The sequence below is a fragment of the Corvus brachyrhynchos genome, unplaced genomic scaffold (assembly GCF_000691975.1).
Source record: "Corvus brachyrhynchos isolate BGI_N302 unplaced genomic scaffold, ASM69197v1 scaffold42, whole genome shotgun sequence".
NCBI classification, from domain to species: domain Eukaryota; kingdom Metazoa; phylum Chordata; class Aves; order Passeriformes; family Corvidae; genus Corvus; species Corvus brachyrhynchos.
The window spans coordinates 1,594,640-1,612,854 of record NW_008237242.1 but is presented as its reverse complement, the minus strand read 5'-3'; the positions used below and the strand labels follow the sequence as shown (position 1 = coordinate 1,612,854).

The following is an 18,215-nucleotide window of genomic DNA, read 5'->3' as shown; positions in this document are numbered from 1 at the left end:
GTGTTCCAGTCCCAACATCCATCTTGAGCTTGTTTTCCTAAAATTGCCACCCCAGTTTCAATGCTGACCATCCTGCCTTTTACTTCTCTGTTACTCACTGCTGAGATATGGCATCCCAAGCGCAGAGGTGAAGTTGCTGTGAGGCAGTGGTTTTGGACTTGAAGTTATGCATTAACTTGGCCAGCTGTCCCCTTGCTATGGACATACTAATTTATTTTCTCTCAGAGACAGGGAACAGAAAGTTATATTCAACTTGTAATTCAAATATGAGTTTTCAGTCTGATTTAGCATTTTTTACTATGGATCTAATACAAATAAGACACTTCTTTTGTAACTTAGACCACATGGTTCTGCAAAACTTATTAATGCAATTGCCTTACTGGACTGGAACCAAAGCTGATAAAGTCAACTGAAAGCCTTTTAGTGACTTTAGTGGATTTTGCATTTGTCAGATGAGCATTGAGGTGTTCAGGCATGATTTTTAATACCTCTACGCATGGGGATACATGAAGCTGCAACCACCATGCTCCTGCTCAAGGCAGAAAGGGCAGTAGCTGGGAAACTCTGCTTTGTATTCTGATCTATGCATATACGTAGGACTTTTTATCCAGCTTCCAAACAATATGAAGGTCTCTGAGCTACACTGCTCTTGTGTAAGAGCAAAACTCTTGCGTTGTCTTAGTGAGACTGGAAACCTGATGTGGACACGGTAAGATCCCCTCAAATTTACTTTCTAACAAAAAGTTAAGAAGCAACAAATTATGCTTTGGCTTACAAGATAGGAGAGAGGAAGCCATTGACCCAGCCCCCTAGAGACTGCCCTAGTTCTTCAGGTGCACATGACACAGATTAATATGATTTCCTACACAGTCTTAACATCTGCACAGATATGTTAAAACAAGGATGGTAAAGCTAAGGCTGAACTAAATCAGCTGTAATATTGAAAATAAAGAGCTAAAGGGAAAAATAAAATAATAAGTTTTTTAAAAGAAAAAAAATTCTTTCATAGGAATTGAGAACTTCATGTTTTTGAGAGACTTCCTTACTATATGCCACATATATTTTAAATTGTTTTGACTTACAGTACTCCATAATATAATTTCATTAGTACTACTGTGGCTTTGACCAGACTTTCCTTTCAGAAACACATCTCTGTGTGCATGGCATAGTGCCTGCTCTGTTGGTATAAAGAGCACGTGTACCAGGTGGGATATGGATACTTAATGAATGTCATCAGGTCTGCTGCTTCATTAGGCCTGATACTGAGGGATCCTAAAAAATGTGCGGAAGTCCTTAAATTCTGTCCAGATAAAATTTCCAGACAGAACAAGAATATCCAGAAAAATGGTGGCTCTAACTACATTGAATAGCTGCTTATTTCATGTTTATATTCTAGTAAGCAACGAGCTCTATCAAAATTAGATAAACTGCTTTCTTAGTAGAAGGAAGTAAATACTGACCATTACACAGTTTGAAAGTGAAAATACAACAGCTTATACTCAGAGTAATCTATCCATCTCTACCCATATCTGTGGAGCTATTCTGGATTTATAGTACCATTTTTCAGTTCAGGATCAGGCTCAAGACAGAGCAGTGATAAAGGACATATGCATAACTATAGATTAAGTGGAATGAACCAGGCTGTATTTCTGTATTCTAATTACTTAAGGACCCTCCATATAAAAGAGACAAATCTCATAGACACTGGGTGCAGAAAATCCAGGGATTTTATTAAGAGGAGATACTTTTTTGCTATGTAAGTCTAAGCTCGTTGTTTCATCTGAAACTGCTGTAGCAACAAATGCCACCTGTATCTTTGCTTTGTAGACACATTTCCTGAGGTCACTTTGCTGCTGCCAAACACACAGATGACCAATAAGTATATAAATGTATGTCCCCTTTACATCAACCATATTATCTTTTGTAAAATATTAGGTCAGATGTAGCTTTGAGTCAGGACAGTTCCTAGGAGACTCCATCAGCTTCAGAAAAACAGTCTCCTATGGTGACCAAGGGTTTGTCCCCAGCATATTACCTTACAGCAGTATGGGGAGTAGGGACAGTCTGCTGATGAAATAAGATTCCAGTGTTGATGTAGCTTGTGTTCTTCACAAACGCTTCTTCAAAATCATCAAGGCTTTCCTTTTCTCACTCATCCAGTAGGAAGACGATGTCTGAGTCTTCCTATTAATTAAAAGCATTCTAACATTATATTTAACATATAAACTATTTTTACTTTTTATTTTACATGGTGAAAGAATACGTGAGTTTGTTCTCCCTTTGTCTACCATCAGGAAAAAATATCTTCAAAAGAAAGAAGTAAACAAGTGATGCCCATAAAAACTTCTCAGATCTTTAGGGACATCCAGATGCACTTTGTTAACAGAAATAATAGAAGCTTTCATCCTGTGTATCATATCTGTGAGACATCACATTGTTTCTTGGATTAAGCCAATTTTAAAGGTATTGAATGCTGCTTTGTTGGTGTCATATTTAGATATCTTTCCTCAAAAATACAGTTCTGTATCTTCCTAGAGTAATATTTCTTTGATTTATTTCCATTCCTGTACCAATCCCAGAGGTAAGCCATGCTATTTTCTGCTAAGAGAGCACTGCTCGGATCCATCTAATGTTGTCCTCTTTACATGCAGTAGAATGGCAGTTATCCCAGGCTTACTCTTTAAACCTCTCTGACCAATAAACTCTCTACATTTTCATCTTCTGTAGGCCATAAGTTTGTCAAGATCTCAGTTAGCTAAATCTATTGTGTAATGTCAGCGTGGCATGTAATTAAGAGCCTAAAATGTTTTCGTGTTCATTTTGATAGGTATTATATTAATATGTACTGCTGAAAACCAGTACTGTAACCTTCCTTCTCACTAGTAATCTGATGCTGACTTTATGTAGAATTTAATTCTTAAATAGGTATTCTTTTTTCTGTCCAGCACAGCCAAAAAGGCACATCAGGAAGATGGTGTCTGCAGTGTTCTGCCTCTGATCTCCCCAGAATGCTCTAGCTTTTGGGCTGTGGTTCTCAGCTGCACTGCAGCACCACTCACTACCAGGGTCCAGAACCCACACCAAAAAATAGCAAACTGTTCTGCAACTGTTCTGGCCCCTAACTTTGAAGCAGTTGTGGCAGCACAGACATCTGAACCCTGCTGACCTATCTGTCACCTTTGAGAGCAGTAGAGTTGGTGTCATTATGATTGTCACAAACCATCCACACATGCTCAGCTGCTGGTTATAATCACATGCTGTAACCACTTCTCTTGCTATTTGCAAACCCATTGTTCATGAACTCTAGAAAAACAAAAATAAAAATTGGTTTAGGTGGTAATAAACATTGCTTAGTTTTCTTCATATGAACAAGAAGGATTTTTAAAACAATTGGGACTTAAAAATGCAACCATGCACTGGGGTCTTGGCCGAGGAACTCTTTAAACACTTATGAATACCTAACCATGTTATAAACATTTAAATTCCCTGCCCATGTTGTGTGTACACAGGATAGTTTGAATGTCATACAGATCTCTTAGAAACAAAATGTAAACAGACCTTTTCAATTAGCTGCAGTGGGAGTCTCAGAATCAAATGCCAAAATGCAGGCCTGTGAAAGCTGTAGGGGATCACTGGGGTTTGTTTATTGGCTGGTGTGACCTGCTGTCTGAGAACTAAATTGACACTGCTCCAACTTAGTGGGTGAAGGAAATAAAAAGACCTTCATTCTCCTCACGCTATGAGAAGCAAAGTGGTGACTTAGGAAAAAGGCAGCAGTAGAACGGAGAAAATCAGTGCCTCCAATTCCTGTGGAAGCCAGCCACTGTCGGGGGCTGATGGTAAAAGGGCATGGGACAGAGTGGTGCAATTCTGTAGGCTAGAGATATGAGCTTTTCCAAAACAAGTGAGGGGGAAAGAGGTAAGGATAAAGCCTGTACTTTGATCTCCACAAAACGTGATGCTGCTCCTCCCATCCATCTCATCTTAGGTTTGAAATTCACAACCCAGCCCTAAGAGACTGCTCTCTTGTCTAAGATTTGATGGGTCAGTTGGGATCTGGACAGGCTGGGTCAATGGCCCAAAGCCAATTGTATGAGGTTCAGGAAAATGGTCCAGCCCTTGGGTCACAAGAACCCCAGGCATTGCATAGGCTGGGCTAAGCGTGGCTGGAAAGATGCTGGGTGGAAAAGGATCTGGGAGTGCTGGTCAACAGCAGCTGAATATCAGCCAGTGTGTGCCCAGGTGGCCAAGAAGGCCAATGGCATCCTGGCCTGTGTCAGCAATAGTGTGGCCAGCAGGACCAGGGCAGTGATTGTCCCCCTGTACTTGGCACTGGTGAGGCCACAACTCACGTTCTCTGTCCAGTTCTGGGCCCCTCAGTACAAGAAAGATGATGAGGTGCAGGAGTGAGTCCAGAGAAAGGGCAATGGGGCTGGGGAAGGGTCTGGAGCAGGAGTCTTATGAGGAGCAGTTGAGGGAGCTGGGGGTATTTAGCCTAAAGAAAAGGAGGCTCAGGAGAGACCTTATCACTGCTACAACCATCTAAAAGGGGGTTGTAGCCAGGTGGGGGTCAGCCTCTTCTTCCAGGCAACCAGTGACAGGAGAGGAAATGGCCTCAAGGTGTGCCAGGGGATGTTCAGGTCAGACATCAGGAGGAATTTCATCACTGAAAGTGATTAAGCATTGAGATGAGCTGCTCAGGGTGGTGGTGGAGTCACCCTCCCTGGAAGTCTTCAAGAAACATGTGAATATGCACTTGAAGACAGGGTTAATGGTGAACATGGTGGTGGTGCTAGGTTGGACTTGATAATCTTAAAGACCTTTTCCAGCTTCAGCAACTTTATGATTCTATGAATGAGGCTCTACCTTGGAAGATGTTAGAGAGGATGCAAAGGAAAACTTTGATGAAATAAGCTCCAGAAAAAAACTTGCAGGGAAAAATAGTGGATAAAGGGAAAATAGTGGATAATTAGAAATTTGAAGGACAGCTGCAGGTAACTGGGGCATTTCTTTTCCAGAGTAGTTCTTGGAAATAAAGGGAATGAAACCTTCTACTGTCTCCTATCTGTGTAAATAAATTAAAGGGATGTTACAGTTGTCCCAGCCCGGCACTATCTGGTAGGTACAGCTGGTGCTGTCTATCCTGACCACACTGCAGTGCAGCAGCCCAGTCTGAGGTATAAAATTACTTTTGTGATGGTTGCTGTTCCTCCCATGCAACTGGACAGAGAAAGGATGGTCAAAGATGGAATAGTACAGCTAAACTTCTGCCCTTTGAAATGAATGATGTGGTGAGGAGAAAGGACTCTACACCAGCAGTGGCTGTATTGTTCCTCCCTTTCTCCAAGGAAAAAAGGAGAATGATGACTTAGACTATACACAGAATCTTGCAAATTCTTCCTTGCTAATAGGATATTAGGTCTATAAGGTGTCCTTGACCTCACCAAAATGATGCAGCTGTCCATTTCTTCCCTTGGAAGTCTGTGTAGCTCATTAACTACTCTTTGGTAAAATGGATGTATTTCTAGTAGCTGGAGAAGTGAAATGCCTAACTTCTAGAGAGTGAATTACAGGATTTTCAGTGTAATGAGTTAATATCTTAAAGAGTGAGAGCCATCATTTCAAAGCAAGATTAATATGGTCCAATTGCCTAAATTGTATATGTAAATGTGGTCAATGCATAATCAAGGAAATAGCATACCCAACATAAATCACTAGGAGGACGGAACAACAACAAAAAAATAGTAGTGATGGTTGCATGCATGAAAGTGGTACTAGCATTCACAACACCATAATATGGCTGCATTGTCCAGAGAGTCAAAAAATGCTTCATTAGAGATGAGTGCAAGAATGTTAACACAGCCTTGACTAAACATATAAAGTGTAAATACCGAGGATAAAAGAAAAGAAAAAAGCAACTGAAAAAGAAGATAAAATCCGCTTTGTTTGCAAAGCAAAGATAAAAGTCCATGGATACAGGCCTGAAATGGGTTTAGCATAATGACAAACAGGGAGATTTGAGATGCACACTCAAAAAGAGGATGTATCTTAATAGACAGAGAGAGTGAGTGCCAGAGAGAAGAACCAGTGAAGAGCAAACTCCAGGGGAAAAATCTAGAGCCAAGTATGTAAGCGTGCGGGGTATGTCAGATCAGAGACATGAAATAAGTCTAGGGAGAGTGCTAAAGATAGCATGTCATGGATGAAGATAAAGGAACCAGCTCAGAACTGCAGTTCTATTGAAAAGCTACAGGACCTCTGAGTCCCTCAATTTTTAGAGGAAACATCTGGGGTGACAATTTGTGCATTGTGAAACTTCAGCTCCTGGAGTTACATGATCATACACAGAATTAAGGATTTAATTTAAAACTCAGTTGTTGTAGTTTAAATTGGAGGAAAAAAGAAAAGTTCTACATAAATCCTAAAAGAATCCAACAGCAAAAGGCAATCAGGGGGATGGAAATTTATTCATCTGGGCATTTTTACATTATTTTAAAGCAAATAATATTATTTCTGAACACTCCCAGTCCTCCCTATTCCCCAGTCCCACTTTGAGGACAGAAGTTCAGGGAATCAGGAGAAACCTCTCCAGTCCTGTTTCATAGTTCCTCACAGCCCATTGATGACTACTTGCCTGACATAGGTGTTATGGTGTTTTACATTGGAAGCAGAAAATAAATATTTTACAAGAAATATCCTGATAAAAATCACAGAATCACTGAATGGTTTGGGTTGGAAGGGACCTTTAAAGGTCAGCTAGTCCAGCCTTGATAAGCAGGGACATTTTCAACTAGACCATTTTGTTGAGAGCCCTGTCCAACCTGACCTTAATTCTTTCTATGGATGGGGCATCCACAGCTATTCTGGATCACCTGTTCCAGTGTTTCACCACCCTTAGCATAAAAAATCTCTTCCTTATATCTAGTCTGAATTAACCCTCTTTCACTTTAAAACCATTATCCCTTTTCCTATTCCTACGGGCAGTCCTATTTGAAAAAAAATCTCTTCAAAGGAGACATCCATATACAAACTTATATTCCTGGGGCTGTCCCAGGAAGATATTTTTGTGTTTGAGGAGAGGGGATGCTGTAACAGAACACACACAACCACACTCCCTCACAGGCCTTTGAAATGGGGGAATGTGAAGTGTTGGGAATTGTGCAAGAGTTAGGATCTCCCTTATCCAGTACAACTTAGTGCTTAAGAGAAAGAGGCCTTATGTCTTCACAAGGAGGTGTTTGTGTAACACCTCCAATAATAAATAAAATAAACCACCGAAAGAGAATGAGTGATGAAGAAACAGGATGTCCTAGTGCTGTACTGAGCTTGTCCAAGGTGGCCCTGGGGCTGGAATGCTCTGTCTCGCACCCAAACAGCCAGATGTGGCTGCACTGACTCTGCTTTTGCTCACATGGCCAAATGACAGCAGAGTCCTGAAAGATGAACCTTCTCCCATTCTGTGAGGAAATGACAGTCTACCTGGGGTATCTGCAGCAACTGGCAACTCCATTTGCTTTTCACTGTATTCCAGGATATCAGTCTCATTTTCTACTTGGCTACCAGTGTCAATCAGCTACTAATAAAAAATCAAAATAACATCCAGACTTGTGATTTCATGCTGTGACAGTGCAAAGCTTGCAAGGTAATACCTGAAGGGAAGTGACACATTAATCCAGGGGAAATCTGGATTCTCCTGTGCACCAGAGAATCAATACTGACTTCTTGGCTGTAGTGAACTGTAAAGCACAGCTGGGTGGAACATATGGAGAGAGACTGTAATTTCCTATCAGCAAGTTCAAGTTCAGGGGGCAGGGGGTTAAAGAGCAGAGAAATGAGCAAGAGTAAATATCATCTGTGCTATGGGCTTAAGCCTGGTGCAGACCCTGGAACAGTGTGGTGGGGAGGACACTGGAGCTGGCCGGAAAGCCAAGATTGATGGATACCTATCTCTTTGGTAGGGCAAAACTAGGAAGAGGTGAAACACAGACAGTGTAGTTTGTGAAGGACTGAGTTAGCCAGTGATTTCTTTATATATATATATATATATATATACACATATATATATGTAATTAGCCCTTGTGCAGTCCTTACTACACTGGTAATCCCAGTGTCTGTCTGTCAGCACTGAGGCTGAGGCAGTGAGTTTAAGCATAGCACATCTCTGGCAGACAGTTATCACCAACCTTGTCTGGCTGCTTTTGGTCATCTGAGGCATGTCCTTAGCATACCCAGCTGAAACAAGTGGCTTCTCCAGATGAAAACCATCATGTAAGGTTAAATTCCAAATCTTTAGCTATGAAACTGGAACAAGATGAGACCGACTTACCGTATTGGACATTAGAGCTGAGCTTCTAGGCTTAGCAAGATTAGTATCAGCTCTGTATCCAGCACAAGGGGACTGAGTTTGTCTGGAGTTTTTTCACCTCAGGAAAATCTGCAGAAAATCAGACTCTGTGCAGGGAAGTGATGGCCTTGAAACAGGAAAGAGCAGATATGTGTTAGGCATCAGAGCTCTGAAACACGTGAGTGAGATGGCTACAACTGCGGCAGCCTGGAACATGCTGAAGAGCAGCAGAAGGTCCTGGTACTTTCCTGAGGAATATTTAGAAAAAACCCTGTAGAGTGAGTGTTTTAATCTACCTCCCCTCGATGTGTAGAAGTCCTATTCATTGGCTTATTAAACATTGCAGTGAACTGGACAAACCCATTTTGGTTCTTTGCACTGTGACAAAAATCAGGATATCTTTATGCTAAGCACTGCACAGATTTTTCTGTTTCTGTTCCTGCTTTGCAAAATGCAGAAAATCTATGACATGAAATAATATTGCACAGATGGAGGGATACACTGGAGTTTATTCTTCTTTATAGACACTCAGTTTTCGTTCAAAGAACTGCCTCTGCAGCATTCTCAAATTCCAAAGTCAAGTAGATAAATTAGTGGAGGAAAAAAGTTTCCTGCATTTCCTAATTTAAAGAGTCCCATCCACCCCTAGGAAAATACCAATTTTGATTAAATATTTCCATTTTTCAAAACAACATTCTGAAATTAACCAAAGTGCTTATTTCAAAATGTCAATGCTTAGTTTGGAATTTCTGTTTTAACTCAGACTTAATTTTCTCTAATGCAATAAGGAAATTCCTAGAGAGAAAATGTAACTCTTGTCTTGATGTTTGATTTTAGAGAAATCTGCAAAAGAGTAAATTCCAAGGATAATTTACAGTTCAAGAACACAAATTATTTTTTATGGAATATATAATGATTGGTTTTCCTCTTAAAATTTGTGCCCTTGTTATTTCATTTTGCCTTTTTAACATTTCTGTGCCATGGCTTCAAGTTAATAATAATTTATCCAACCTCACAAATAAGCGAAGATCTAGATTAAAGCCAGTGGGAAGTTTGCCATCAGCATTGATAAGGACGAGGTGCAGCCTCAGGTTCATTGCCTCTATAATTTACTTTATCAGTGTGTTTCAGCTGACTGGATGTCACCTGATTCACAAGCTGATGATGCTGGATATTCAGTTCCACCCTTCTCTTAAATTCAGGCCATCAGACAGTGAATTCATCAGTGAAAAGCCACTCATTTTGTGTCTGGAATTAAATCACTAGAAAAACCTGTGTATTTTATTAGGAATTAATCAGAAGAGCAAGCCTAGGAATATGATCTATTTCTTTATTTTGCTAGAGCATTTGTATTATTGTTCTCTGTTTCTCTGTTTTCCCTCTGCAGAAATAAACTCTTTTCTTTTTATCTTTGAGGTATTCATGTCATAAAAATCTAATTTTTTTCATCACTTCAGTTGCAATTTCTTTCATTATTGCACTGTATTTTGTATGTTAGATTCTCCAATTCATACAGTAGGTAAGACAAAGACAAAAGAGTGAATCCTATCCACAGAGAAACTTTTTCATTGGGTGCAAAGGACCACAAAGCTATGGGTGGTATAACTGTATAAATAATTTAAAAGACAAAGAAAATAGATGTGGAATGCAATTGCTGAATGTACACTTTCTGACAGATGTTTAATAATTTTTGTCAAGGGAATTAAGTTAGTTTTATTGTACACTCAAGCTGCTAAAAATACACACACGCACACACACACAGAGTCGAACACATACAACAGCATATGAAAGCAATAAAAGATGAAAGTACTTTCCTGCATTAGTTGTGCTGGTTCCAGCCAACTGCCCCTATCTTTGGTCGGCGTCTTTGTCAGTGCATCAATGTTATATTCTTTAAATTTCTAGTAATTTAAATACACTAAGCTGGCAGGTAATGTTACTGCTGGAAAATGTATGTGAAAAGCAGTTTCAGTACTCTGGAGAAAAATCTCCTCTCTCTTCTCTACCTTCTGCTCTCCTAAAGATGCTGGACATAAGTCTGGAGCTGCATCCCTGTGCTGCAGCAGAAAGTTCCTGCCCTCCTGTACACAGATGCTGGGATCATGAATGTGTTGCTTTGTGCAGCTGTTTCTGTGCTGCAATGATGAGCAACAAAGAAAAATCTGAGTGTAAAACCTTGCATAAGGAAATGGAAGTTTCTGTCACAGATCAGGAGTGCAGGTGGGGCTTTGGACACAAAAAAGATGTGGGTTTTTTCTGTTTAGCCTAGAGGAGCCCAGCTGTGCAAGGGCGCACTGTACCAGGACACCAAAGAGGTCCTGCTGCCCAGACTTGACCACACACAGATGCTCTTCAGCCAATCTTGTGCAAATTTCTCTGCGGACACTGGTATTTCAGCCAAGGGTAGGCGTATTTGACACAAGCAGTTAAAGCAGTCCTCTTTTACTGGGACAGCAGACACAGATGGTTTACAGCAAAGCAATACTAAACACACATTTCACTGCACTGGTTTAAGATCATGCTGTGAAGAAGGTTTGTCTGCCAGGAGGGTCACTGACTGGCAAGGGAATTGCAGTATTTTGGTTACCTCACATTAGTTCCCCTGTGGGTGCTCATCTCGTTTACACCCTGTGGAGGAAATTGAAGACATTGGTAGGTTATCACCTCATGACTACCCTGTGGCACTCAGCTGGATGTGTTGATTCCATCATCAGAAGACCTCACACCTAGATCTCTGCATGTCACCTTCCACCTAGCCCCCTAGTCCAGCTTTGGCAGAAAAAAGTGAAGCATGACTGATTCTCATGTGGAAAGTGACCATCAAATAATAAGAGGGATTTAGTAGCATTTGTTCTGAAGGTAACTCTGAAGTCTTCAGTCTCAGACTTCTTCCCAGATTCAGATTTTAAAAAACAAGGAAACTCCAATCTCCTTTCTTACACAGTTTGTATAACAGTGGTGTAGAGGCAAAAGAGATTTCTGTGGGTTGTGTGAGGAAACTTGTTGTTATTGATATGGGCATTAAAGTATACCCCTGCACATCCCATGGATTGATCATCTTTGTGAAAGGTACTTCTGAGCAGCCCTATTACCTCCATCACTCCAGAGCTGATTTCTCAGAAATCTCTGTGTAGGCATTACTGGATTATCCTTTCTCCTATGGCACAGGGCCTCCCTACTGCAGAAGGATGGAAAGCTGTGCTGTATCCAATTTACCATATTCCTTCTGTGTCAGAACATTTCCAGCAATACATTTTCAGGGGGCCTGCTCGTACTGAACAGGCCTTTGCATGACAAGATTAGCTGTTATGAGATTTGGTCCCTGTGTCCAAGAAATAAGTTTTGTTCTTGGTCTGAGTTTCCATGCCCTGGTCCCCTTTCTGCTGTCGCCTATGGCTGGTAAAATGCATGGTGTTGTTCTGTTAAACAGCTCCTGCACACAGCCTGACTTTGTATTCTGCATATCCATAGGCATTGCCTGATGAGAGGGGGCTTTGTGCTGCCAAGAGCTGCTGGTTGGAAAAATACTTCTGATCATGTATAGTGCTATTGTTGCTCAATACCACTGCTTGATCAGCAAAGCTGTATCCTAACTTCTGCTACAATATTCAAGGAAAACGTGTATGTCAGCAAGAGATCCTGGGCAATAAACCCTCAATGGCTCAAGAGCCGGTGAGCAACAGAATCCTGTACAAGATGCAAAATTCACCCCCTTCAAAGGAGAAGACACACAGGAATATTTAGAAGAACTGAGAGTTTTAACTTCCTTTTCTGTGAACATCCTGTCAGGTGCTGAGGAGGCACTCACCTAATGCACTTCAATGTTAATTGAGCCTGTCAAAGTCAGTCTTCTGTGGGAAATGAGAAAAAGACAGCAGCTGATGACAGCAATGGGGTGAGAAAGGTATTGAGAGGCCAAAAGAAGAGCAGAGCACAAAGACAGAGAAGCTGTGAAGTAAGATCTGAGATTTGAGCTTATTCCAAAGTGGAGGTTAGGTATTTAAAATTGAAAATAGTGATGAAAAAGAGGAAACCTTTGGAAGAGGTGTTAAGCCTAGCAACAAATGATCACAGGTGTAGGAGGATCCATACCAGTAAAACTGGAACTCAATGAGAGTTCTTGCCCCCTGAATAAACTAACAATTCATCTGATCTTCATTTGTTCTTCACGACTACCTGGTTCAATCCATATTGTAAATATTACAATACCGCACTGAGAGCCCTATGCTCCAGAGCCATGAGATCAACTCAGCAGTGCAGCTTGCATTGAAAATAAGTAAGGCCCTAGCTTCTGCAGTAAGAAGGAGAGCTTATAAACATGAAGGTAACTGATACAAGTAGCTGGAAAATGTAGTTATGAAGCTTAAGAGCTACCCCCGTATTTCAGTGACAGTCTTACTTCAGCCCACTGTGTGTGTCAGGGAAAACATCCATGGTGTTGTAGGACAAAAAATAGTTCAAAAGGGCCCCCAGGACAGGCTCACAGGACTGAGAGAGTCCTTCTGTATCATTCTTCTGGGTATCAAAGGCAGTCATAGAAAAAATCTTCCATGACATCAATGTTCTTCAGCTACTAGGAAGACCTGGCTACCGAGAGCCTAGCTCTGCCTATCAGCATCAGATATGACAGATATAAGGTCAATTCATTGAAAGAAAGGGAATTGAAAGAAGGGAATATGATATTGTGTTTAGAAGAACCTTGGTCTCATTTGGTAGTAGAAGAAAAGTCTCTCAGATCAGTTTCATGAGTGTGTTAGTGAGGGTCTTTGACTATCTTCACACAAGTGTTTTATGTCCAGTGCCTACCTGCAGTGTCACTGGAATATTGTGGACACACTCTCATGCTGCATTACAGGCTGACAGTCCCCAGCTCTTAGGCCACCACCAGTGAGGCTGAAAGTGTTTCACTGGGAAGGGGTTACACCCACATAGCTGGTGAGAGAACTGAGCTATGGAGAAGTGATGTTCTGAAGGCCACTCACCCATGCAGGGTCAGAACTTCTCAGTGGAGTCCCGATCTCTGGGGTCTTCTAGGACTGGATGGTGCTTCTGTCCCATCTGTGCCGCACAAGTGGTTTAAAGCATCACAAAGGCCACCTCTGAATGTTTCTTGTGTTACAAAGAGTTCCTCATCCTTAGCATTGGAGATCTAAAGGCAAAACAGGCCCTGGAAAGTTTGAATATAAGCATTTGGGTTAAAACAAGCATTTGCCTGTAGCTTCGTGGAAGGATTCCAGTACCTTAAAAACTGCCACAACTGTGCCTCAGTTTTCCTGATCCTATGCATGTGCCTTTTCCTGTCTCATTCCTTTAAAACCCCCTCAAATCTGCTTTTCAAAAAAGGCTGGATAAGACTCTGTTGAAATAAAATTTAAAAAAAAAAAAAAAAACAAAAATAGCTCAGATTGACCCCGGGTCATTTTGCTAGCAAGAATGGAGGAAATGAGCCATGGAAGAGAAGGATGGATGGGAAAGGGAGGGTGCTGGAGAATGATACTTCATTTTACAAACATCAAGATACCATCTGAGTGTTGGCAAGACACTCGAATTCCTAGGACTCCTCTGTGGTGGATATGTGTAATGTCTGTGGTAGAAATAATCAAGAGGCCGCTCTAACACTTGTGTGTCATCTGCAAAGCAGTCACATCGACCCTCATTGCCAAAGCTAGTTAACTTGGATACCTAAGTCAACAGTCTGTCTGTCCACAACCATTTCCTTAGATGCCTTTCACCCACCTTCACATAAAACATAGACATAAAACTTACCATATCTGTCCATTGTAGGATATCTGGGTAAAAACTGAAGTCAAAAACAAAAGGAAGGCCTTATTCAACACGAGTACAATGCTCCATTTTCCCTTTTGTTTTTAAATGCAGCAATACAAATATTTCTTTTGTGATAGATTATGGATGTACAACTGCTAGCTACACAGTGCAATGAAAATTAAATCTTCACCCAATGGGCTTAGATGGAACTTACAGGAAGCAACATAAATAAAAAATGTATTATTCATTACTTCATTGCTTATTTGCTGTGAAGGATATAGGAGTTTGCTCTTCAAGTGGCTTATGATTTCATAGTGCAATAAAAATGAAATCAATGGCCAATATCCCCAACATTTAAAAACAATTCTTTATGAAATAAAACCTTATTTCCTATGGTGCCTTTCATACCATCTATATTCCAACAAGTTATGCATACTGAAAGAATCTGATTACAGAGATAATAAATAGGAAAGGGGAGTGTAATGAAAGAGATACTGGGAGACAAGGGGAGAAACATAAATAATATGCAACAGAACAAATGTTTCTCTTACTTAGCTTTGTGTATAATGATTACCTTGGTGGGATGCTGTTGGAAGTGGTAAAAACCCCAGCATGGTCCATTTCAAAGGCCACAATCAGCAACCATTTATCAGCTGCTGCACTGAAGGATATACTAATGTTTAAAGGGCATCAAATCACGCCCATAAAAGCTAATGGAAGGGTTTTGCTTTCTCTGTGTATTGGATCAGGCTTGAGTGTACATATTAAACCAATAATACACATCTCTCTTTTTTTTTATCTAGATCTCTACATCAAAAGAACAAAACTCCAAAAGGACTTTTTCAAGAATGGCAACAAATCACCAAAGGAAGATAAAAACTCTTTTAACTCTGCAAACTTGATGTCTTTCTGGCACTTTTTACTTGGGTGTCATTTCACAAGATACTTGAAAGAAAATGTGTTTTCAAACCATAAAATAAACTTAGTGGGGCGAAAAAAAGGAAACTACTATGTTCTTCTGAAATGCAAAATGCAATACCTGAGGTAGTTGACTAATTGAATATTACTTCCATCTGGGAAATATTTTCTAATATGAAAATTTAAGTCCTCAATCCATTATAAACAACAACAAGTAAAATATTTGCAAAGAGAGAGACCTGAGCAGAATGTAAAATAAAAACAAATGTTAAAAATACTGTCCTTAAACTAATACTAAATAAAAATCTAATAAACTAATACAATATAATCTAATAAATAAACTAATACAAAATAAACTAATACAATAAAAATCTACTTTACAAAGGCATGGGACAGACTCAGTTTTCTATCTGGCAGAATGAGTATGTTTACAGGTACTTGAAAAAATTACAGTAATATAGTCTCATTTCTTTTTAAACACATTATGCTGATTTCACAGATAATCAATAATGGTTTTCAAATGTTTATGAATGTACCAGATTTAAATATAAGATGTGCAAACAAGAGGCATTTTTTATACAAAAAAAGAGAGAGATTCTATCCTACTGGAGTGGATTAAGTGCTCTAAGAAAATCATGTGTGAGACAATAATTTCTAGGATTATATTCTAAAAGTAAAAATGAGGGAAAGTAAAAAGTTATTTAAAATAGAGGGCAGCACTGACATAAGGAATGGGGATAAGGAGATAAGGCAAAAAAGAAAAGTGTATGCCTAGTGAAAGCAAGGTTAGGTGGTGTGGAAGAAACAGTAGAGAGAAAATTCATGGGGACAAAATTCAGTTGGAGTAGAAGCTGGACAGAAATGTGGGGGAAAATAAAAAGAGTTTCAAATACATTACTGGCAAAAGTCAGTGCAGAAATAACATCAGCCTGTTACAGGATGAGGATGGTCACTTCACAGACAGGGACAGAGACAAGGAAGAGGTGTTTAATTCTTTGCATCTGTCTTCAACACAGATGATGGACTGAGGGGATCCAGCGCCCTGAGCTGGAGGAACATGGCTGTAAGAATGACCAGGTCTTAGCTGACCATGAAGTAGTGCGGGATCAGCTGCTCCAGATGGACCCTTATAAATCTATGGGGCCTGATGAGATTCATGCGAGAATATGCGAAGAGCTGGCTGATGTCATCACAAGGCCCCTCTTGATGATTTTTGAGCAGTGTTGGGAATTTAGAGGGGTCTCAATTGACTGGAAGTTGGCTAACATTTTCCTAGTTTTCAAGAAGGGTGAGAAGGATGACCCTAGAAACTACAGGTTTGTCAGCCTCACTTCAGTGCCTGGTAAAATTACAGACAAGATTATTCTGGGAGGTATTGAAAAACATCTGAAGGATGACACAGTCATTGGTCACAGCCAGCGAGGCTTCATTGGGGAAAGTCCTGCTTATCAAACCTGTTTTCCTTCCATGACAAGGTAACCCACCCAGCTGATAAAGAGAAGCCAGTTGATGGAATCTTTTTGCATTCCAGTATATCTTATGACACTGTGTCTCCCAGTGTCCTTCTGGACAAAATGCCCAGCTCACAGTTGGACAAACACATCATGTGATGGGTGAGCAGCTGGCTCATGGGTGGGGCACAAAGGGTTACAGTGAATGCTGGTGACCTGTCACTGGTGGGGCTCCACAGAGCTCCATCTTTGGCCCTGTGCTCTTCAACATCTTCATAAATGACTTGGACACAGGACTGAAAGGGGTACTAAGGAAGTTTGCTGAGGACACTAAATTGGGAGGAACTGTTGACTTCTGCAAGAGCAGAGATGCCCTGCAGGGAGACCTTGACAAATTAGAGATGGGTAATCAGCAACCATGTAACAAAGACAAGAGCTGGCTTCTGCACCTGGGATGGGGCAACTCTGGATGTACCCACAGACTGGGGAATGAGATGCTGGAAAGACATGCTGGGAAAAAGGGACCTGGGGGTCCTGGTTGATGGCAAGTTGGACATGAGTTTGCACTGTCCTGTCAGCCAGGAGAGCCAACCCTGTCCTGGGGGCATCAGGCACAGCATCGCCAGCCGGGCAAGGGAGGGGATTGTCCCGCTCTGCTCTGAGCTGGGGCAGCCTCACCTCGAGTGCTGGGGGCAGTTTTGGGTGCCACAATATAAAAAAGACATTAAACTATTAGAGAGCATCCAAAGAAGGGCCATGAGGAAGGTAAAGGGTCTGGAGAGGAAGTCATTGAGGAGTGGCTGAGATCATTTGGTCTGTTCAGCCTGGAGACCTCATTGCAGTTACAACTTCCTCATGAGGGGAAGAGGAGGAGCAGACACTGATCTCTTCTCTGTGACAGGACCCAAGGGAATGGCCTGAAGTTGGGTCAGGGGACGATTAGATTGGGTATCAGGAAGAGGTTCTTCACTTAGAGGGTGGTTGGGCACTGGAACAGGCTGCCCAGGAAAAGTGGTCACAGCACCAAGCCTGACAGAATTCAAGAAATGTTCAGACAATGCTCTCAAGAACATGGTGTGATTCTTGGGACTGTCCTGTGAAGAGGCAGGAGTTGGACTTTGATGATGCTTGTGGGTTCCTTCCAACTCAGGATATCCTATGATTCTGTGACATAAGAAAAAGGTTGCAAACAGTGTCAGAGCACATCTAATCTGAAAATCAGACCATTAGTAATCAGCAAAGGAGTAAATGTCTGAGTAAGTCTCTGACAGGACCAAACATGGGGCAAGAATAAAAATGTTTCCACATGTAGCTGGACTGGGTCTAGGTGACGTGGGGTACCATAGAAAGTCAGCTCTACTGCCCACAAACGACTATCTTCTCATTTAGCTTTTGAGCAGCTTGGGTCTGTTCAAAACCTTCCCAACTTCAAGAGAATCTTCTTTCCATTCTTGTCTCAACCATCTTTCACAAGCTCTTTGTTTCCTCCGTACTCCTGGATTTCCTTCTGCTGTCCTAGATTTTGTTGCCTTCAAACTTGAAGGTCAGTATCTAAACCATTTCCTCAACTGCTCTCTTATCACTACACAGCAAATTTCCCCTCAGTATGCATTGTGCAGCCAGAGGCACCGGTGCCTTTTTCACCCCAGGCCTGTTAGAAAGTCTCCCCTGAGATATGTCATAAGTAGAAATATGAAGTCAAAGAACCCCAGATTTTGGCAGCAACCACTGAGAAC

The 18,215-nt window shown here is 41.0% G+C and overlaps 1 long non-coding RNA gene across 2 annotated transcripts in view; it reads right to left on the bottom strand.

Annotated features, from left to right (window-relative positions):
• LOC108445664 overlaps positions 1 to 18,215 on the bottom strand; it is a 35,384-nt gene that overhangs the window by 1,640 nt on the left and 15,529 nt on the right. The window contains exons 4-6 of one of the 2 annotated variants that reach the window (XR_001860615.1): positions 13,327 to 13,511; positions 3,178 to 3,303; positions 2,036 to 2,184 (exon numbers count right to left, since the gene is read on the bottom strand). This is a non-coding gene — a long non-coding RNA (uncharacterized LOC108445664). Of the gene's footprint in view, positions 1 to 2,035; positions 3,304 to 13,326; positions 13,512 to 18,215 lie in introns of both variants that reach the window. The other variant, XR_001860614.1, reaches the window with a different exon arrangement.